This window comes from Equus quagga, unplaced genomic scaffold, assembly GCF_021613505.1.
Source record: "Equus quagga isolate Etosha38 unplaced genomic scaffold, UCLA_HA_Equagga_1.0 73442_RagTag, whole genome shotgun sequence".
Classification (NCBI taxonomy): Eukaryota; Metazoa; Chordata; class Mammalia; order Perissodactyla; family Equidae; genus Equus; species Equus quagga.
The window spans coordinates 1,077,442-1,099,839 of NW_025802777.1; the positions used below are offsets into that span (position 1 = coordinate 1,077,442).

Below are 22,398 nucleotides of genomic sequence, written 5' to 3' on the forward strand. Positions count from 1 at the left end.
GCAAGTCAGGACCAACAGAAAGAGGTGTCAAGGGGCTTTCAAGCTTTGCCCTCAGGAAGTTCAACCAAAGGTTTCAACAAATGTTAAAGCCAGATTAATCCACTGTCACAATGCCTGTTTGTTTGAGATAAAAAGTCATATTTCTTTAGGACCCAGTGGTCAGGCTACGACTGTGAACCTCAGCGCGGAGCCTGCTGCCTGCCCGGCACCGAAGCCAGCCTGCACTTCATCTCCTCAAGGTCCCAGCAGCTCACTCGCAGCCATCTCCTGCTGGCGGTTGATGGTGTGGGCAGATCTGCTTCCTGGCTACTGTGTGGCCTGTCTCCCAGGGGCTGAGATGTCAGCGCTGCCTTCAGGCAGCACCACTGGGCTCCCACTGGACTCCTCTGGCTGGCTGAGGGTGGGGTGGCAGAAACACGGGGGGAGTAGCAGTGCGGACAGCCCTGATCACCAGCGTCCCTCGCTGCCGTGCGGCTAGCGTGCGGCTTTGAAGTGGTTTCTCGCGGTCAGCTCTGCAGGGCAGCCCCGCAAGCCTGTCATTAGGCACGTCCGCTCCTGTCAGCACCCATTCATTACAGCCAAATAAGCAGGCACGCTCGCCAGCCCCCAGACAACCTTCCTGGGGCCTCCGGGGGCAGGGAGGGCCTCCTTCACCAGCACCCTTGGGGTCATGGGCCCTGGGGCTTGGGGTGCTTAGGGCCTGGCTCCCCTGGGCTTACAAGGGTCTGCTGTGGGTTGGGAATTGTCCTTGTGACACTCCATGTCAGCTGGGCCCACGTGTGTACTCCCAGGGGCCTACCTGCCCACCACCGCCTGGCTCAAGTGCCAGCATCTTTTCTGAAATAATCCGATTACTCACATTTAATTCTTTGAACAAACAGCACATTTTTATGCACACTTTGTGTATCGGTCTACACTGCAAAGTTCTACAGGCACAACAGGGGACCAATTCAGCAAGGCCCTCCTTCCTCTCCTTCCCCCTCCCCCTGGATGAGAGTATGGCCATCATGGGCATGTGTCCCAGGCAGCGACAAGCAAACAGGCACTCATGTGATCTTACCTCCTTTATTCAGGGATGGTGGCAGTGACAAGTGCCCTCCTGCGTTTTTGTTTTTTCAGCGAATAGTGAATGCCAGAGTCCCTTCTCCTTTGCAAAGCGATTCTTAACAATCACAGATATTTAGGTTGAATCCGGGAGTTTGCTGCTGAAAATGACACTGCGACACAGCGATATGCCACGGTGCGCATGGGCACGTGGATCTGCAGGGCGAGGCCGGAGGGGCGATGCGGGCGCATGGCGCTTGCATCTGTACTTGCAGGAGGATGTGGCGGTGGTGCTCGGGCATGACCCTGTGGCACACGGCTCTGGCTCCCCCTGGCCCGGAGGAGCTCCTTCACTCAGTGGTTTGTGGCTTCACTAAGAACAGTACGCCCACAGTCAGGGTGCTGTCAGGAAATCCAGCTGGTGTTCCACAGAGGGGACTTCAGCACCAGGAATTGGCTCCCTGGGTGCTGGGGGAGCAGAGGGAGAATGGGGGCTTGGAGGAGGGAAAGGCAGGTGGCACTCCCGGTGGCAGGAGCTGCCCTCGGCCCCGCTGAGCCTGCGCTGCTCCAGCTGTTGGAGCTGAGATGCCATTGGTCCTGGGTGTACTGATGAGGGGCCACCTTGAGCAGGACAGGGACGTCTGCCCTGATCCTGGTGGCTGCTGATGCCAACTTGAAGCGGGGAGAGTGGATCCTTCCCCTACATTCTTCTGGCTCTCCCAGAGCAGAGCCACCGATGGGCACTGGCGCTCGTGGCATGAGCTTGCAGCCCCTTGGCCCCTAGGAAACATGGTGCATAGCGGGAATGGGGAGGAGAGCAGAGGCAGGCGACACACAGCACAGCATGGAGTAGAAACCACGTCCATCTTGCTACATTGTCAACACTGGCATGCGTGTGGATGGGCCCGTTGGCTCTGACCCAGCACATTCGAGGCCCTGAGGCCTCCTGGGTCTGCACTGGTGTGAACACCCTGTGTCCACACTGTGCCGTTCTCTGTGCCCACACCATTCTCAGTTTAGACATCTGTGCTGGGTCGGCCACTTCTTGTTCTGAGGCCCTTGTTCAGCATCATGGAATCAGCCCAACCTGGTGGCAAAAGCAGCTCCATCTTTGACTCTTTGCTAGAACTGGGCATATGCATCTCTTATCTAAGATTCACTTCTGAGAACGACGGGACCATCAAATGCTTGTAGCTGGAGGTCCCCGTCAGGTGGCTCTCCACAGTCACTAGGGTGACAAACGCAGCGGGGGCCACGGAAGGAGGGATTGAGACTGAGGGCTGTTTGTGTCGTGTCATCTCGGGCTCCTTTCCAGGAGGAAAGTGGAGCAGGCAGCCCAGTGTCTCCGTGACATGAGACATGCAGGGCCAGCCCTGAGAACCTCAGGGTCCCTGGGGAGAGAGGACCGGAAATGCCTTTCCTCCTCCACATGGCAGAACCGGAGAACGTGTGGGCAAGCGCTGCAGACGTGGGTTTCATCCTGGTATTCGGTTGCTGGGCCTGCCGTAACAAAGGACCACAAACTGTGGCTGAAACAGCAGAAGTGGACTGTCTTGGTCTGGAGGCCAGAAGCCCGAGATCGGGGGTGGGCAGGGCTGGTCCCTTCTAGGGCCTGGGAGAGGATCTGTCCCACGTTTCTCCCGGCTTCACATGCTTTGCAGGCAATCTTTGGCGTTCGTTGGCTTGTAGAAGCACTCCCCAGTCTCTGCCTCCATCTCCGCATGGCCTTCTCCCTGTGTGTGTGTCTTTGCCCAAATGTCGCCTTTCTATAAGGACACAGTCCTATTGGATTAGGGGCCCACCCTTCTTCATAGGACCTATCTTAACGATTACATCGGCAAGGACTCTATTTCCAAAAAAAGGTCACGTTCTGAGATATTGGGCATTAGGGCATCAACATAAGAATATGGGGGACATAAATCAACTCATAACAATCCCCTTAAGGTGCAAAGAACTTCTCCAAGTTGAAAATGAAAGTCTCAGTGACACAATTTGAAGGACAAGCCAAGGCTAGAACTAGGGAATTCCCAAGAAAGTAAATGTCAGCGACCACGGAACACAGGAGCAGAGTTCAACTTTACCAGGAGCCAGAGGGACGCAGGTCACAACACTGCGTCCTCCCTGTCCAGTTGGTGACGCTTCACGTAACCGAGGATGCTCAGCACTGGCCGTGGTGGCAGCATAAACGCACACAGACTCTGGAGGACATTGTCAACACGAACACCCCACCTGAAAATGTCCCTTCCATCTAGGGCTTCTATTTCTGATCGTCCACCTGAGGAAAGATCCCAAAACATGGGAAAATACGGATGCACAAAAGTATTCATCTCAGGGTGATTAAAAAATAAATGGAAGCAAACCAAATACAGTGAGAGAGAGAGAGAGAGAGGTTCGGGTATATCCATAGGAGAGGATATTATACACTCATTCAGAATTACATTTTAAAAGAACATTAATGACGCTGGAAAATACCCATGTCACAATTTAAGTGACAAAAGTGAGCCACATACACACACACACTGTATTAAAATTGTATCTGGGGTTTAACTTATAAGAGTAAGAGCGATGACCCGGAGAGGCCAAGGCCATTGAAAGGAGATCTTTGTCACTTACATTTCCCGAGAGGAGGGGACACGCCACACTGTGCAGGCCCACAAGGGGAGCACCAGGTTTGGGTCAGGGGGCAGAAGCAGGAGCGAGCGAGGGGAAGCCCAAGGTGGGAGCCTTATTGGAGTTTCTGCAGGAAAGGCAGGGCAGCTTTTTAATTCCAGCCGGCTCGGAGCTGAGGTCATCTCTGGTTGCTGATTCAGGGTGGGGGCAACACCGGCACGGTGTGAGAGTCAGATGGAAGGCGACAGGGCCATGGACGCTAGATGGTCAGTTGGCACACAAGGGATGTGTCCAGCAAGGCATGCTGTCTCCAAGAGGCGGCTGCGCCGGGAGGGGCAGAGTGTCCCCAGTCAGGAAGGCCACAGCGCTAGAGCATCAAGAATACAGAAAATAAGAAAATATGGTTAAAGCCGTTGGCCCTGTGATGAAAGGATGTGAACAGACAAATCCAAACTCTGGGAAAACACAGAACACTCACACATGAGATATTTAACTCTGTGTTTAAAATGCATAGAAACAGGCAGGGCTGGAAAGAAACATTCCAAAAATGTTGAAAATGTTCTTTCTGGGTGTTGCGTTGATGGTGCTTTGTTTCCTTCTGTTTCTTATAATAGTCTTAATTTTTGAATTCTCTTTGAATGAATGTGTGTTATTTTTACAGTCTGGATTAAAGGGTTTAAACTGTGTTTGTGGCTCCCAGCACCATCGGCCTCTGTGGGCCCTGACCTTCCCCACCGCCCCCCAGGCCCCCACCCTTCACCTGCCGCGGCCCTGGCCAATCCTGCGGTCGCTCAAGCAACTGAGATTCACCTGCTGGAGTCTCACAGCCCCCAGGAGGGCAGTGTCTAAGGAGTGTGTGGTGGAGACGCTAGCATCCAGCTGGACGCGAGGAGCACACGCCCAGATCACGGTGGGGATGAATCATCAGCTGTTCGGAGCAAGCACAAAGGACGGCAGGCTCGATGCTCACCAGGGACCAGGTATCCTCAGGGTCCCTCTCCAACTGCCCACAGTGCCTGGGGCAGGAGGATGGAGCCAGGACTCGACACAGCACCCTCAGCCATGGGGTGGGGCAGGGTGGAGGGCAGTCAGGAAAGGGGGGTCTCAGAGTCCAAGCTCCTTCATCAAAACGCCACACTAAGGTGGTCACCTCCAGTGACTTTCCCAGGGTCCACTCCTGGCCTGGGAGGCCAACTGTCCTGGTCTGCCTGGGCCTTTCCTGATTTCAGAAAAGCCTGTGTCCCCTCAGTCCTGGACAAATAGGAATGGTTGGTCACCTATCCCCAGTGGCCCAGTCCTCCCCCAGGCCCCCGAGCCACCAAGGCCCCCCACACATCCATGCCCTGCCTCACCCCTGAGCCAGGCCTGAGTGGGTGTCCATCCCATGGCCCCAAAGGTCTTGGATAACCCTGGTTCAAGGGGATCCGTAGCCTGCCACCTCTGGGGTTGGCAGGAACGCTGGGGGATGTCAGAGGGCTCACCTGCATGGCCACCTGTAATGGAGGGGAGGGCCTGTCACTGTTGGCTCTGTCAGGAAGAGGGATCAGAATGGTGAATGTGTGGCAGGAAGTGTGTAGGGACAGCCAGTGAGAGAGAGAGAAAGAGAGAGGGGAGAAGGGTGGGGAGGAGGGGGGCGGGTGGAGGAGAAGAGAGGAGGGACCCGGTTAAGAGTGGGAAGAGAGGAAGGGGAGGGGAAGGGAGGAGGGGAAGGGAGGAGAGGCCGTTTCATATGTAATACAAACTACAAGGCTGGACAATGCTACTTTAGAATGGAAGGAACCAAGAATCTAACAGCCGCCCTTCGCTCTGTGGCGTTTTGGGGGCAGCTCAGAGCAGGCTGGGGGCCTCACGCACAGGCAGGCTCAGCCACTCATCAGGCTGATGGCTTCCTGCCCAGCCAGTGCCCTTCCGAATATTGCGAATATTGCGCAAATCAAGCAGGAATGTGGGAAGAAGGAACCCTGACCTTCCGAATATTGCAAATATTGCACAAATCAAGCAGGAATGCGGGAAGAAGGAACCTGGTAGGGTGGGACTTCTCCATTAGTATCGACAGTTCCCAGAAACTGCTCCAGTTCCCCTCCTTGGCACCAGCCGCCCAGCACCTGTCCTTTGGGACTTGTCCTTTGTGTGTGCACAGCGCCCTGAGTGTGCCAGCAGGGGTTACACAGCTCACATTCCACAGCGATCGATTTCCGGCCTCCCCCAGGGCATAGAATGAGGCCTCCCCGGAAGCGGAAGGAGGGAGTTTGCATCTCAGCAGCGCCAGGTAGCATCTGGGGCTTGCCCTCCCAGCCTCGGTTTCCCCAGACAGCATGAGGGAGGCCGCCCTCTTACCTCTTCTTCACTGGCACACATCTGCCTTCATCAAGGCCAGCATCCCATCAATGTGACAAGCACGGCCAGCTCCCCACTCAGCCAGCCCTTCCCCACCGGAGCCCCCCGTAACCAAACCCTGAGGCCGAGGGCTCCGTGCAGGCGCAGGAGGCCCAGCTTCCTGGGCCATCGACAAGGCTGCAGCGTCCACGCCGGGTGATCCCCCTCACTCTGAAGGTGCCTCTCCCTGGCGGCTCCCCCCTCCCTCCCGGCTCCCTCCAGGGGCAGAACCCCGCTGCCTCAGAGAAGGGGTGCCTTAATCTAAGAGACTGACCTTTCGCTCACATCTCTGCCAACTGCCACTTGCCAAGACATGTTTCAGCCCCTTGTCGGATCAATCGACGGCTCCCGCAGGTGCATGGCTGTGAGCCGGTTAGGTCTGAAGCCGCCGTCGGCGCGGGAAACGCTGATGGTTGAACCGGTTTCCTGTCCTGGAACATTTGGGGGTTTTTATCACACATCACAGTTTCTGACAGTCTCCTGGGCCTTTGGAATATTCCGGTGCGGTTGCCAGCTCCTGGGACTCGTCTTGGGACGGCCACAGGTTGCTGTGCAAGGCTGCGGCAGCCCCCAGAGGGGTCAGGGCAGATCAGGGCCTCGAGTCGCAGGTGCGTAGAGAGGAGGACTTCTGCGTGGGTGGAATCGCGCCTGCAAGGCCGGACCGCCAGAGGGAGGCAAGGCCGCCCGGGGCCAGCATGTGTGCCTGGGCCTGCCGGGCCGGCTCTAAGGAGGGTGCTGGCTTAACCCGTGTGCCCTCTGCTTCCCGGGTGTGAGGCGCCATCCATCCAGAGTCCCCGGGCACTGACAGCTTTGCTCACGTCCCTTGTGTGGTCCCTGACCCTCTGGGCACTGGCGATACGGCCGGGAGCTCCATGGAGCTGCTTTACAGTGACCTCTGGGCCCAGCGTCCTCCACGTGGTTCTGCTTCAGGTGATGTCAAGGGGGAAGCTCCAGGTAGGGAGCTCCAGGACTTGCGGGGTTGCAGAAAACAAAACCCCAACTCGCAATAACCTAAAGCAAAAAAGAGAGTTTATTGGGATTCCGCCAGCAGCCCGAGAGTCTCGCCTCCTCTCTGCTCTCTCCTCATTCCTCTGTGTGGCGGGCTTCTTTCCTCCCATACATGGGACTCCTTCAGGGGCCTGGGGACGGGGTCCTGGCCTCAGCACCCCAAGGCCTGACTGGTGGCCCAGCTTAGAGACCCCAGAGGAAGGAGACCCCCTGCCTCCCATGTCCAAGGAGAGCCCCAACTGGGCTCCCGGGCTCCCACTCTGGGCTGGTCGCATTAGAAGGGAGCCCAGACGGTTGAGACAGTGCTAGGACAGGCTCAGGGCAGGGCTGCTTCCAGAAGGATGGAGGCAGCAGAAACGAGAAGGGAGCCCTGGAGGGCCCCCAGGTGGAGGAGGGCTTTTGGCAGGGGGCGGAGGGGAGGAGAGAAGGGCAGGCCCAGCACACTCACGGGCGTGTGATCAGACTCCGTGCTTGCTTATTGACATGTCCCAGTCGTCCACACGGCCGCCACTTGGCGGTTCCTGTGGGGCCACAGGGTTGACACGGGTTTGACCGCATGTCCACATGCCCTGCTTCCCGTGGTCTGTTGCCCTGTCTTTTGCTTCTGCGTCCGGAAGAGAAACAGGCACCCACCATCACCCACCCAGGCTCAGGGAATCTCCTGCCAAAGGCACAGGTGTGCAGAGAGACGTCGTCAGAACGAAGCAGACAGAGCTCGTCCTGGCTGGGCCCCCGCCAGGCAGCAGACCCTGCCACAGACGTTGTCTCAGAAACAGGGAACCTGGGCTCCGAGGGGAGACACAATGGGCCCGAATGTGATCGCAGGGGTCCGGGCTACAGGGCACCTTCCCCCAGCCCCCTGCCCCAAGAAGGGAACCGACCCACGTATGTGGGGTTCCTGCGCGTTCAGTCCCAAACCCTGATGCTCCCAACCCGAGAGCGCATGGCAGGGCTCCCTCAGCCGGGTCCCAGGGAGAGCACGTCCCGCGGAGCCCCCGGGAGATGGTGGGGGCAGGCTCCGCGAGACTGGGTGCCTCAGGGCACACCTAGGTCTGCAGGGCTCCAGGCTTCTCCGTAAACGGCTGAAGAACGGCAATTAGAAAGCAAGGCGGACATGTGTGCCATGCTCCTTGGTGCAGCCACTTTTAGTACTTCCGGGAGCCCACAGATGAGGGAGATGCCGACGGGGAGCTGGGCAGCCTGCTGGTGCCGCAGGAGCCCGCCTGCACCCAGGAAAGGGGCCCGGTGTTGACTGGAGAGTGTGTGTATGCACGTCTTGTTTTTTTTAAGTAAATTTTTTTATAGGTGTGCTTTTCTTTTTTCGGTGAAGAAGATTGGCCCTGAGCTAAATGTTGCTAATCTTCCTCTTTTTTCTTTTTTTTCTCTCCCCAAAGCCCCAGTACGTAGCTGTATATTCTAGTTGTAGGTCCTTCTAGTTCTTCTGTGTGAAATGCGGCCACAGCATGGCTTGATGAGTGGTGTGCAGGCCTGCCTCCAGGATCCGAACTGGTGAGTCCTGGGCTGCCGAATGGGGGTGTGTAAACTTAACCACCCGACCACGGGGCCGATCCCCTATGCACATCTTTTAAGAAGGGCTTGCTGTGTGTGCTGGCGTTTCATGTACAGTCTTGCTAGCCCGTAATTCAGCCCCTAATTCGGGTTGAGACGCGAGAGGGGCTGTGGGAGAGCAGGGCCGCGGCGCACTGGGACACTGGCTCTCCGACGGACAGCCCCGTCTTAGCAGTTGCCGAGCCCCGTGGCGTGAGGACTCCCACCACAGGCCCTGAATGCCGAGGCCACGGCATGCAGCACTGAAAGCAGTGTTCACCGTGGCCTCCGCAACACAGTCTGGGCCGCCAGCCGCAGCTGTGCTCACCGGGGAGGGGACTGCAGCGCCAGGACGTGGGGCCCCTCGTCTCACACGCAGAGAACTGGGGCCCGGAGAGGGGAAGCAGGCTGCCCACGGGCACATGTCAAGCACATGGTGGACTGTGACTGAATCCCAGACCTTCCACGCCAAGGCAGGGTCTCCCCAATCCTCGTTGCTCGCTGCGTCTCTGGCAGGGCCCTGTGAGAAGCTGGGGCTGGAAACGCCCCGGTGTAGACAGAAGGCCCTGCATGCTTCGGGCGGGGGCATGGGACCTGCCTCCGGGGTGGGGCGTGTGGCCCTGGAGCCACCAGGCTACGCTCCCGCCTCGTCTCAGGCCAACGGCTCCCACAGTCCTCCCCTCCCCAGGTGCCCTGGCCTTCCAGAACATTCAGGCAGGCTGGGGCAGTGTGGGGAGGACTGGTTTCCACGCCCGGGAGCCACCCAGCTGGGCTTTCTCCGTCCACCATTTAGAAGGAGAAACCTGGGCTTTGCAAGGGCCCCGATGTGTACACTCCACTTAAAGGATAACTTCTGATTATTTTCTTAATGGAAGAGCAAATATTTGCATCTTCCAAACTGAAGGGCAGGTTGGAACATGTGGGAATACTGACTTTGGGGCGCTGCCACCCGCGGCTTGACAGGGAGTGGGCAGGAAAACAGAAACTGTTGGCTGCGTTCGGCCTGGCTCAGCTCGCAGGAGCAGCAGAAACTCCGCTGTCGGGGCGCTGGCTGGGCGGCCGCATCTGTCCGCCTGTGGAGCGAGGGAGGGGTGGCCGGCAGGGGCTCAACCCCTCCCGACCCCTTTCCTGCCTGGGAATCTAGAGGTGGGCTGGGGAGGGAGGCATCCTTCACCTAGGGGAGCCTCGGTTCCTCCCCCAGCCAGGCTCCGTCCCCACTTGCACGTGACGGCTGCCAGCCCGGCCATGTGAAGAGCGTGACCATGGGCCGACTGCCCGCCAGCTGATGCAGCCTGTGCCAATTGTTTAGGTTATGAAAACAAAACAGAACTAAAGCCAATTTCAGCCCGGAGAGCATAAAGAGGGAAGCGGGAGGGAGGCCGCAGGAGGGGATGCTGTGCCCACAGAAAACAGCTCCTGCCTGAGGAGCTTCAGGCGCCGGCCACCCAGGTGGCCTGCCGTGTAGGAGGCTGGGCTGGCCCTACCCTGGGCGGCTACAGCCTGAGGACACGGGCTGCCCGGAAGCGTGCAGGAGATCCAGTTCGGGGGACCTCAACCCACACTCCGAGAAACGCCCGCCAGCCTGGGGGTCTCCTGCAAGACCCCACCTGTTGTCTGTCTGTTGCCATGGATGTTTTCCTTCCTACCCCCACTGCGATCCTACGGCACTGTTCCGGATGTTTCCAACGGCAATCCTCATCAGTCCTGGGCCCGCACCTGACTATCCGTGGGAAAAAGGGCCCTGAGCTGCCTGGGATTGTGGTGGAAACATCCAGAACAGTGCAGCAGGATTGCAGGGGGCGGTTAGGAAGGAACACATCCAGGACAACAAGCAGACAGACAGACAGACAGACAGACAAGTTTGGTTTTCAGAGTCAGAGGGTTCACCAGCCCTTGACCTTGCGGGTAACCCGGGTCCCTCGGCCCCGATTCACAGGCAGGGCTGGAGGCTGTGAACAGGCCACAGACCCAGGGGTCCCGAGTGTCTGCACAGTGCAGTGGCAGTGTCTCCTTCTTGGGGCGAGGCCAGGACAGAGCCCCCAGATGAGAAGAGGGGAGGCCAGTCACCCAGCAGCCCCAGCTGGCCCCATGTAGACGGCACTGGGTGCCGGACATTTCTGGTCTCAAGGCAGCACGATGGAGACCACATCCCCCAGCAGGCACTTCCCTGGGGAGAAGTCCTGACCCTCAGCGGGCTGCCCACACCAGAGGCATCCGCAGTGGCCTAGAGGTCAGGGGCTGCTGCATCCTCCCACCTTCAACCAGCGTGACCCCCAGGGTGAGTGTGGGCTGTGCAGACAGGACTTTTCTCTGCACGCCACGCAGCCCACGGCCTCCTGCACCCCACGCGTTGGCCTGTGGCGGGGCTGCGGTGGCGAGAACCAGACTCTTCAGTGGAACATGGGGCGGCTGACCTCGCCAGGAGCTGTGAGAGTGGCCGGCTCTCCCTGACCTCCGAGGAGCCCCATACGCCACGCTGGCCGCCCTTTAAAGAGCAGCTGATCATCGCAAATGCCAGGCCCGCCGCCACCCGCCCTCCTGCTGGGACCACAGGGCTGCCGGCCGAGGAGCGGGGCAGCTGCTCCGAGGGCTGGAAGCTTGTGATTTGCGTCAGTGCCGGGCTGGCCAGGAGGGGCCTTCACGCCAAGCGCTTGGCAGCCACATGGAGTCACAGTGACATCACAGCTCTCCAGCACCGGGCCTGCCGGCCCAGGGGCGTCCCGGGGGAGAGACAGGCTGCACGTTCCCCGAAGGCTGCCTGCTGAGGCCACGTCCCTGTCTCCCTGCGAGCCGGGCGGCTCAGGCAATGGGGTTTCTAAAAGCAGTTTCCATGATGCTAACATGCCGGGGTCAGGCCCCGAGAAGAGGGAGCGGAAGCTGCATTCTGGATTCTCTCCCCCCGGAGTGGGCTGGGAGACCGCTCCCAGGAGCAGTGGCTTGCCATCCTGTGGCCACGGGAGGACTCCAGCTAATTGAGGGACTTGGCAGGGGCTCTGGCCACTACGGCAAACATGCAATTTCACTGAGACGACAGGATCCTCAGAGGGCCCTAATGAAAAACACAGCTGCTAGAGAAGCATGGAAAGAACACTCGCTGAGGGAGATCTTTTCCACGGTGCTCCGTCGACGCCCCACGTGAGCCGAGCATTTTCCTGGGTGGAGAGCGCTGGGTTTGAGTGGAGCGTGTGGCCCGATGCCTCCCGGCCCCCCTTGTGTGACCCTCGCAGCCGTCCCCTCGTCACTGACCTGTCGGCTCTGGGGCAGGAGCCAGTGTGAGTCACCCCGGAGATTCAACATTTTATCCTTGCAAAGGCCTTCTGGGAAGCCGCCCCCAACTCCCCTCAACCCTGAAGCAAACGACCTGGACCAAGTTGGGGTGTCCTTGTGTTCACCCAGCCCAGCACCTTGCAGGGCGCCCCCCGACAACAGGATACCCCTAACCCCTCCTGGCAGAGATCGCCTTCCACAGCCTGAACCCCACCTTGCTCTGCTCATGTTTGCACACACCCTCTGCTCCTCGGCCCGACATCCCATGTGTGCCTCAGTTTACCTACTCAGATGGCCTCCTCCTCCAAACAGCAAGCCCGGGGGGACCACACTGCCACCACTTGCTCCCCGGCATGCACTGCCCTGTGCCCTCGGCCCTGGGGTGGGAGGCTGTCTCCCCAGCCACGCTGTAGCGGCCTGGAGGTCAGGCTTCGGTGCTGTGGCCACTGCAGAGCCCCAGGCTGGCCGCCCGGCAAGAAGACACACAGGCCAGCAGCTTCGTGTGTCCCTCTCCTAACACTCGTCCGCTCTGTGGCCCCGCCTTGTCCTTGCTCCCAAGGAGAGGCGGTGCCTGTCTCCTCTCTTCTGAGATTCCAAGAATCCTGGTGGGAGGGCTTCTCGGGGGTCCCACCCCAACCCCCCCACCCAGTGACCACCCAGGGCCAGCAGGGAAGAGGTTATGGGGCCTCACTCCCCAACAGGATGTCCAGACTCTTTCCTCAGGGGTCCATCGACCTCGGGGCCCCATCGTCTTTGCTTCCCTGGGGCCCAGCACCTGGCCCTGAACTCGGAGTGGGGGGATCCAGGACTTCCCTAGCTCCACCCACTGACACACTCAGGCCAAGGGGCCACCCCCTGGGGGGCCAGCATGGGCAGGGCATCCTGAGGAGGTGGTGTTTGTGCCCTGTGAGGACAGGGGCAAGAAGAAGGAGAAGCCTGTTCTGCATCTGCTGTGTTGCTGAGAAGCCCTGGAGAGACAGACACCTGCCAGACAGGGTCTGAGTGGAGCTGACGAACGGCAGGGCTGCGTTCTGCTCCCCGCCACCCCCGCTGTGCCGTCACTCAGGCCCGGAGACCAAGTGTCTGAGGGCCTTCCCTCTCCACCCCCACACCCCAACCCCCACTCCATGGCTTGTTGGGCTCTGAGCTGAGTCACGGCTGTGTCCCTAACTCTGAGCATCCTGGGTGTATCCATCCCCCGGGCATAACAAATCACTGCAAACTGGGTGCGTTAAGCTGCAGACATTCATTCTCGCAGTTGTGGAGGCCAGAAGCCCGAAGTCGAGCTGTCGGCAGCCTTGGCTCCCTCTGAAGGCTCTAGGGGAGGATCCACCCCGGGTCTCCCCGTGTCCTGGTGGTGGCGGTGGCCCTCGGTGTTCCTGGGCTTACGGACGCCTCACCCCCATCTCTGCCTCGGTCTTCACACGGCCTTCTCCCTGTACATCTGGGGCTTCTCCTTTTCTGTCATTGGATTTAGGGCCCACCCTGATCCAGGATGACCTCGTCTCCATCCTTACTTTAAGTACATCTGCAAAGGACCGTATTCCTAATGAGGCCACATTTGCGGGTCTGGGTAGGCGTCTCTTTGGGGCCCCTGTTCAGCCCACTGTACCCAGTTAGCAGGAAGAATAGTCCCCTGTCTTAAATATGAGCTCATCTAATTGGCCCAGCCCAGTGCCTTGGGGACCAGATCAGGACACTGAGGGCAGAGGATGAGGGGTCCATCGGGGCAGGGCCAGGACAAGAATGTGGGCAGCTTCTCCTCATCCCAGATGCTTGTGTGTGGCTTTGCGGGTGTCTCCTGGGCCCATCAAGCAGCTCAGACCCTGGGAGGCCTCCCTCTCCCTGCCGACCCGCAGCCTGCACTGTGATCTCTGGGAGGGTCTACCTCATGGCGATCTCGCTTGCTAAGGGCCAGTGGCTGTCCTGGCTCTTCCTGGCCATCAGGGGTCTGGGGGTGGCCACCCCAGGCATAGAATGTGACCTCTGGGCCACTTAGAACAGAGCCACACATCACGATGTCAAGGAGGCCTTGACAGACGATGCACTGTCACCGTGACCCGCCTAGAGCCAGCAGGGCTGGCTGAGCAAGAGACTTCGAGCTGGTCTGCTGTGTGAGGGTGGCAGCCTGGAGGACTCGGGGCAGGGGCAGGGCCCTGGGGCAGGTCAGACCCCTTTTCTCGCTGACCCCACTCCAGGCCGCCTTTTGGTTGATGCCCCACTTCTCGAGGGTGTGGCTTCTGGAGTCTTGAACAAGTAAGGCTGCTTCTGCCCGACCCCAGAGAGGAGACAGTGACTCATGGTCGAGGCCTCCTGGGAGGGCAGAGGTCCCTGGGCTGAGAGGCGGCGGGAGGAGCGTCTGGCTAGAAATAGAGGCGCACGTGCTGAGTTTCCAGCCCCTACGGTACAGTGGGTGGGGAGGGCCTTGGGGTTGGGGCCACACCCTGGCGCCTGGCTGGGTATCGAGGAGCCCAGGCTGGCTGCAGGAGACCAGACTGGGACACTCACCACTCAAGAGACACCGGGATGTGGCTCTCTGGGGGTCCCTTCCCTCCCACCCGTAAGGCAGTGTAGGGCTGGAGACCTCCCAACCAAGCCTTGGCGCCATTGGCAGAACAAACAGGGCCGTCCCTGGGGCTTTGGGTAAAGGGACAGATGGACAGATGGACATATGCTCACCGCAGGCCTCTGGGTGCCTAGGGAGTAGGTCTCAGCACCAGGAGCCCCAGGCACCCCTGGGAGAGGCAGAGGGGGAGCTGGAGCAGGGACCCAAGGGACGAGAGACAAGGCAGGTGTGTCTGGAAGTGCTGGGTCCTTCCTCCGACCGTCAGCCTGGACTTCCGCCTGGTGGCAGAGGGGTGGCTCAGTCTCCAGCTGGGGTGAGGGGCAGCCCTTCTCCCCCCGAGGGCCCCGAAAGCCGGCTGCACATTTCTGATCTCCAGTGAGCAGGGTGGTGACATGGCCTCCCGGGCCGGGGTCTGGGGCTCACGGATTTGCCACACCTGTGCCCACCTGGAGCCTGGGTCTCTATGGGACAGAAGTGCCTGTCTCCCTGCCTGCCGCTCTGGGACACGCAGGGCCGTGGGTCTGGGTGGTTTCCCCAGTGGGTTGTTCTGTTCCACCTGCCTGCTGCTTGCTGAATTCTGAGACAGCTTCTCCCCAAGAGAAGCCCCGGACTGAGGGCCCACAGCCAGGGCCCTGCTCCTGTCAGGGGACATCCATCACGGCAGCTTCTGCGTCCGATGCCCTTCTTCCTTCTGGCAGCAGGTTCTCTGGGCTAAGACACTGCGCAGACCCGTTCTTGGCTCTTGCGGCCCCATCCACAAGTCTGAGCCTCGGGCCTCATCCCAGGAATAGTTTCCACTGGGGACCCTGGCTCCAGGGGCAACTCTACGGGATGCGTCAGCTTCCAGAGTCATGTTCCCCTGATAGAAAGACGCACAAGGGGCCTTTTCCATGGGGGTGGGGGCTGTAGAGGGACAGGGCTCCGGCCCAACAGGTCTGGGGGTCAGACCCTGTGCCTGGCCTTCCGGGGCCATAGGCTCATGTTTAAAATCCCCCACACAGGGCGACCATCAGGCCTACCCAAGAGAACCAGTGGGGCCCGCTGCGACCAGCGGCTCTGCGTGGGAGGGCCCCGATGGCCTGGCAGGACTGTTGGGGGCAGCGGTCCCCATAGCCACGGCAGCTCTCAGAGACCCCTGCCTCTAGCCCCGGGCCTCCTCCTGCCTCGCTGGCCTGGTCAAGGATTCCCACCTCCTCCCGGATCCTTGTCGGCCCCGCCCTACCGTGGGCTCTGTGCTGTATCTGCAATTTACTCCTGGACGCTTGTGTGTGTCCTGCAGGTGAGGAGTTCAGCCCTTGAGGGGTTTGTCCCCCGCCCCCCACAGTCAGGCATGCCCCCGTGACCTGCCCTGCCCTGCCCACCAGGCTCTCCTGCCTGCTGCATGCAGGCCGAGGGCTGGTTGCTCGCAGGCTGAAGGTTGTGGGGGTGTCACTGATGGGCTTCCCCTCGAAGCTCCTCAGGACTTGGTTCTTCTTCCCTCCAGCTCAGGCCCAGGAAGGGGCAGCCAGGGACCCCCTTGTGTGTCCAGCCCACCCTCCTGGTTGGGGGAGAACCGCAGGCTGTGGGCTGGCTCGGCGCCGATGGTGGGATGAGACAGAAGGCCTTCAGGGCAGCCTCAGTCCACAGAGGAGGGCATGGGCTCACAAACCAGGACCCTCCCAGCACCCCGCGTGTGGACTCTGGGCGGGCCCTCAGCCACTTTGTGCTCCTGGGTCATCCTTGATGACCAGATGCCGTTTGTGGTGTGGATGATGTTGTGGTTGAACATTGTCCCCCAAAGAGATATGTCCACGTCCTAATTCCGGAAAGTGTGCATATGACCTTATTTGGAAGTAGGGTCTTTGCAGATGTCATCAAGTAAGATGAGATCAGACTGGATTAGGGTGGGCCCTAAACCCAAGGAGAGTGTCCTTATAAGAGACAGAAAAGAACACTGAGACACAGAGAAGAGAAGGCTGTGTGAAGACGGAGGCAGAGATTGGGGTGATGCCTCTACAAGCCAAGGAACCCCAAGAATTGCCAGCAACACCAGAAGCTGGGAGAGAGAAGGGGACAGACTCTCTCCTGGGGCCTCCAGAGAGAGGGGCCCTGCCCACAGCTGGATTCCAGACTTTGGCCTCCAGACCTTGCGAGGATGAAGCGCTGGGGTTTAAGACCCTCTATAGCGTGGTGCTTTGTATGGCAGCCCCAGGACACTGATACAGGTGGAAAGGTCCGAGGGACCAGCTGCCTCCACCTGGGGATTCCCCTCCCTGGTCAGGCTGGGCCTGGGGAAGGGGTCCAGCTGCAGACTAAGCACCAGCCCTCCCGGTGGCTCCCTCTGGAGGCGCCAGGGGAAAATCCATTCCCCTTCTTTTTCCGGCTTCTAGAGACGCCCGTGTTCCTTGTCTCGGGGGCCCCCTCCATTCAAAGCCAGCGATGCGCTGTCACATTTCTCTCATGTTGCCTCGCCCTCATGTGAGATCGCCTTCCTCCCTCTCCAGCACTTAGGGGCCCCCTGGGAGTCCCTGGGCCTGCCCAGAGCATCTAGGATAGCTTCCCACCTTGGGGCAGGGGATTAGCAACCTCATTCCCCTTTGCCCCGCAGGTGACACAGTCCCAGGTTCCAGGATCAGGATGTGGACAGGTCACCGTGCGCTTCTGCCCACCACACTCGGTCACTCTGTTACTCTGCCCACGCGTCTCGGCTGACCTCTGGGACTCTGGCCTTGCCGAGGACACAATGCTCCTCCCCTCCGCTCACCTTGTCTATGGTGCCAGGCCCAGGGTAGCCTGGGAGGATCGGATGCCCAGGGCACAAGCTGCCCATTGTGATGCTGTGGGTGGGTCCCCTCGGGCCTGGCAGGCCTGCGGCTGGCGTCCTCCTGCCCTGGTAAATGGGCCTTTGTCTGGGCAGCTGGGTCCCCGCCCTGCCCTACACCAGCCAAGACCGGGCTTTGAGTCTGGCTCTGCTGCCCGCCCGCCAGATGAGTGTGCTGTCATGTAGTCACCCTAACCGTCGTCAGTGCCATGAGCCGTCACCAGCAGCCGACAGCACGAGGTTGGGATCCAGAGGCCCGGGGAGGGGCGAGCAGAGACTCAGGCTGGAGAGCATTCACTGCAGAGCATCGACTGGTAGGGAGGAGGATGCGACTCGTGAATGAATTTTCCTTTAAGTAAAAATATGAGATTCCAAAGAAATGGGGGCTTTGTCGTGGGTACTTGGGACCTCTCCCGGATTTCTGGGGGTGCAGTTCACAGCCTCCACGGTGAAGGGTATGCTTGAGGAAAGGGCGAGCCGCCCCCACATCGGCCTGGTGCCCAGCAGGTGCAGGGGCATGGTGGCTGTTATTGTCACTACTGTCACCAAGGAGAGAAAGAGGAAGGAGGGGGAGGTGAGACGCATTGGCAGGGGCTGCAGGAGAGTAAGATGATGGAGGCTGCGGTCATACCAAGGGTTGGACCTGGAAGGAAATGGGGACCCACAGGCCTGGGAAGAGGCCAGGAGCCCAGAGGACGTGAAGCGGAGTCTCACCCTTGAGCCAGCCCCTCTCCCCACCTGCATGGGTTCTGCACCAGAAATTTCCAGCAGCGCTTGTCCAAACGGGCCAGTTTCTGACCTGCTCTGGGACTGTGCCCACTCCAGGAGCCAGAGGCCCGGCTCTGATCAATCCAGTGCCCCCAAGGCTCAGGGATGGGGACACTTTGGGACAGAGCAAGGCCCAGAAACATGATGAAGCCCTACTCGTGGAAATGGCATGTCCTGCTCCCGCAGCCCCTCCGGATGGGCTGGGCAGCCCCTTGCACTCCGTGCGTCCGGAGCACGCAGGATGGGGAAGACTGAGGACTGGGCTCGGTGACCCTGCGCCGAGGCTTGCTCTCTTTGGAAGGTCATGACTGGCTGACAGCAGGGCCCGGGCCCTGAGATCCGAGCAGAGCCTTCCAGATGGGGAAACTGGACCAGGCGGTGAGCGGGAGGGAGGGGGAGAGGACTGGCTTTTGTAAACACAGAACTGAGTGGGGGCCTGGGGCCGAGGAGGAAGACAGGGAGGGAGGGAAGGCGAGAGGGGCTGGCAGGGAGGGCAGAGCTATGGCCCAGCAGGAAAAGAAGCAGCTTTGTGCTTCCCCACCCAGCGAGGTTTGGAGAGGGCGTGGTGCTCCCCGCTCTGAGAGTCTGCCTGCCTTCCTCTCCCCAAGGCCCAAGGCCACCAGAGCTCACAGCCCGCCTCCCCAAGCCCAGGGCGGCCAGGGCAGGTGTCAGGGATCCCGAAACCTCTGCATTTGGACTGCCCCCCCCCCCCCCCCCCCCCCCCGGGGGGGCCCGGGGGGGGGGCGGGGGCCCCCCACACCCCCCCTTTGTGCCCCCCCCCCCCCCCCCCCAGTCATGGGCGATTCCCCGCTGCACCCGGGCCTGACTGCAACAGGCTCCTTCATGCTTGGTCACCACCTCAGCTCCTGGAGTGGACCCTGCTCTATCCGACAGAGACCCTTGCTCTCCACGAGCCCCCGGGGCCTTCAGGGCAGGCGGCGTCCCTCCGTTCAGCCTGGACAGCCCAGGCCTAGGTCCTGCTGGATGCTGGGATGGGGCCTGCTGCACACGCTGCTAGGACTCTCCAGGATGTGGGCGCCGTGCCTGGCACACCGAGGGACTGGCATCTCTAGAATGAGGCAGGAAACAGATGGCCCACTCACGCGGGGTTGAAAAGATTTGTTAATGAAAAGAGCATTTTGAGAGGTGTTGGCAGGGTTGGGAGAAACAACCAGAGCTGCTGAGGCATCAAGGGACCTGGGAGAGGAAGGCCATGACCACCTGCAGGGCTGAAGGGGCACAGGAAGGAATGTTGTCACCAGAACTATGGGCGGGGCCCCGGGAAGGGCCACCTGGCAGTTCTCCTGTAGAGACAGGCCACTGCGGGAATGCGGCAGAGCAAGGCTGGTGAAGAACAAATGCCCCGCCCCTCTGCCTTCCTCCAATTGATGTCCTGCCTCAGCCTCCAATAGGCCAAGCGCCAGCTGGAAGTCAGAAGGTGAAGGAGCCAGGTGGGCAAAGTCACCCACCTGGTGGGCCGCTTCCCAGAGCACAGCATAGGCAGGGCAGAGAGGGATGGAGAAAGTATGTGGGGCAAGCAGAAGTGTCCAGTCATCACCCCCAAATAGTAGTGACTAGACGGTGATAACAATGATGGTGGTAGTGGTGATGATGGTGATGGTGGTGATGGTGATGGTGGTGGTGGTGGTGGGTGGTGGTGGTGATGGTTATGGTGGTGGTGGTGGTGGTGGTGGTAGTGGTGATGGTAGTGGTGTTGATGGTGGTGTTGATGGTGGTGGTGGTGATGGTGATGGTGGTTGTGGTGATGGTGGTGATGGTGATGGTGGTGGTGGTGGTGATGGTATAGTGGTGGTGATAGTGGGAATGGTGGTGATGATGATGATGATAGTGATGGTGGTGATATTGATGATAGTGGTGGTGGTGGTGGTGGTGGTGATGGTGGTGATGTTGATGACAGTGGTGGTGGTGGTGGTGGTGGCAATGGTGGTGGTTATTATGTCCCCAGTGCTGGAAATGAGGCCAGCCCTTTTCTAGAGCATCTGGAGCTATCCACCTGCTTTCAGGCCACCATCCTAAGCTCCTGTTTTCCTTTTGAAACACTGCACAAACCACTCCCCACTCCTACCAGCTCCCATCCAGGCTGGCTGCCTGCTTACCAAGAGGGCCACCTGACTACAGGGAATTACTGCTGTCCAGGATAGTCCTGTCAGCTGTGAACCCACCACCTAGCCACCGTTCACTCTGACCATCAATGTGTCCTTGTCCCTCCCTGAAATACTGCGTACAGGTCACATTTCCTCTGGAGCCTCCAGTGTCTGTAGCTGACCCCTTCTCATTTGGGATACTTATTTTCCAGGGTCCCAACAGACTGCTCACAGGAAGTGGCCTCTAGCGGTGGGGGTGCCACCCTCTTGCCCAGAAGCCCACCCACCCAGATGGTGTTTACTTTTTCTTGCCTTTCACCCCTCACAGCTGCCTTCTCCACCCTCCTCTCGGGCAATGAGTACCTTCTCCGTCCACTGTGGGGGACACGGGAATGTGAGTTCCAGGGAGGACCGTGCCAGCTACCCGCTTGGGGTCCACTCCACCCCACTGCAGCGCGCACTCCCTCCCTCTCCCTGAGGCCCCAGGCATGCTCATTCCATGTCTACACGGCAGAGCCCTCTGACCCCGGATTCTTTCTGCTTGAGTTCTCTTGGTCACTTTTTAAAGCAGCTTAAGTACAAACACACTCACACACACACACAGATACACGCAAACACATACCTGTGACACACACACAAATACAAATGCGTGTATGTAACATGTTGATATACAATACACATAGCACACACACACTCATATAACACAACACACACACACTCAGTGCACACACTCACAAATGCTCACATGTGTGTAACATGCTCATGTGCACACACACAGAACACTTACACACTCATGTGACACACACACACATACCCACGCCCATGCCACGCCCTCAGCAGCTTCCTTTCGCCCCCTGAGGTCTTGGTGCAGCCCCATAGGGAGGTGTGGGAGGGCCTCTCGCCTTCTCAAATTTTGCTGCCTTACAGGACCTCGACCACAGGAGCAGCATCTCTTCCCCTGTCCCCACATAGCAGTTGGGGCTCCTGGAGGGGCAGAGCCGAGCCCATGGAGGGTGTCAGGGGATGCACGCTGTCCCCACCTGAGGGCCAGTGTATACCCTCAGGGATACTCCAAATTGCCCTGAGTCCTGACCTTGCTTCTCCAGGGGGCAGAGTGGAGGGGACAGACAAACGTCTGCACAACTTTGGCATGGGTCCCTGAATTAAAGAGATTTTTCACGGCAGTAAACTGTCTCTGTGACTCCTGGAGGCCTCGCTCCAACACAGCCCTCTGTCCTGGACACCAGGCTGGTAGACCCACTCCCTTGACCTGGACGCTGCTGGACCCGCTTCCTCGGCCTGGACTCTGCTGGGCCCCGTGACGGCCCTCCCCGCCTGCCACGCTGCAGCAGCCCCCACGTCCTTGCAGTCGTTCAGGTGGAATCTGTTCTCGTTCCCAGGAAACCCCGTTGGCTCTGCCCTCAGAACACATCCGGAGTCTGCCCACTCCACCGCCCTGCTGGATCACTCCTATCGAAATGGACTCCCACTCATTTCCCTGCCACCCTCGCCACCATCTGTCCTCCACGTGGCAGCCGAGCGAGCCCAAGAACACGCGTGGGAGACATTGCCGCTCTGCTCAGAGCCCCAGGCTTGCCTCGCCCCCTGACCAGTTTAACTAAAAGTGTGACCGCCGGCTCCAGGCAGCCCCCGTGCTGCCTGCTCTGCTTTCTTCTTAGCACTCAGCACCTCCTAACCTGCTAGTCTACCGCTTTACTCTCTTTCTGCTTCTCTTCTGTCTTCCCGCCCTTGGGCACAGGCTCCGTAAAGGCTCGGGTCCGTCTGTCTTGCTCGCCGACATATGGTGAGGAGGAAGAGGAGGAGGAGGAGGAGGAGGAGGAGGCGGCGGGAGGCCTGGCCCAGCCCGGCCCATAGGAGGCGCTGAGTAAATATTTGCTAACTGAATGAATGCACGGAATGCAGGTCTATTTCCAGCCCTGGCCAGTCCCCCAGAAACCCAGAAACGCAGGCAGATCTGCAGAGGAGAAGAAAGCCCTGGCTGTGAGGACTTGAGAAGGGTTTCCGTTTGCAGTGCTGGCTGAGAAACACTTTTTTCCTCCTCAAATCTCTCCACAGCCTCTTGCTGGCCTCCTGGGCGGCAGGTTTCATGAGCAGCTGATCTGACAGGCTGAGTGAGGAGAGAGGGCTCTGGGATGTGGGTAGAGGGCCGAGGCCCCCCTGCCCCCCGTGCCTGCAGCTGCTCCATTTCCAAATGCCTGGAATTCTGGAACTGTTCCCACCCGGCCGAGCCAGGCCCTGCCAAGGGCTGCCCCCCGCAGAGCTGGCAGCCAGGAGGGCCTGCCTGC

General features: G+C 59.7%; 1 long non-coding RNA gene across 7 annotated transcripts; it reads right to left on the reverse strand.

Annotated features, from left to right (window-relative positions):
- Window positions 1-891: 891 nt before the first annotated feature.
- LOC124234357 (uncharacterized) lies at window positions 892-19,689 on the reverse strand. Of its 7 annotated transcripts, none has more exons than XR_006887282.1 (7): window positions 17,163-18,700; window positions 6,305-7,041; window positions 5,007-5,147; window positions 4,805-4,905; window positions 4,465-4,582; window positions 3,658-4,021; window positions 892-3,319 (listed from the first exon to the last, which is right to left on the reverse strand). It is a non-coding gene; the product is annotated as an uncharacterized LOC124234357 (long non-coding RNA). The 7 variants fall into 7 exon arrangements; XR_006887283.1 differs by having other exon boundaries at window positions 892-2,810; window positions 3,126-3,319; window positions 4,465-4,905; XR_006887281.1 differs by having other exon boundaries at window positions 4,465-4,905.
- Between the last annotated feature and the right edge of the window lie 2,709 nt (window positions 19,690-22,398).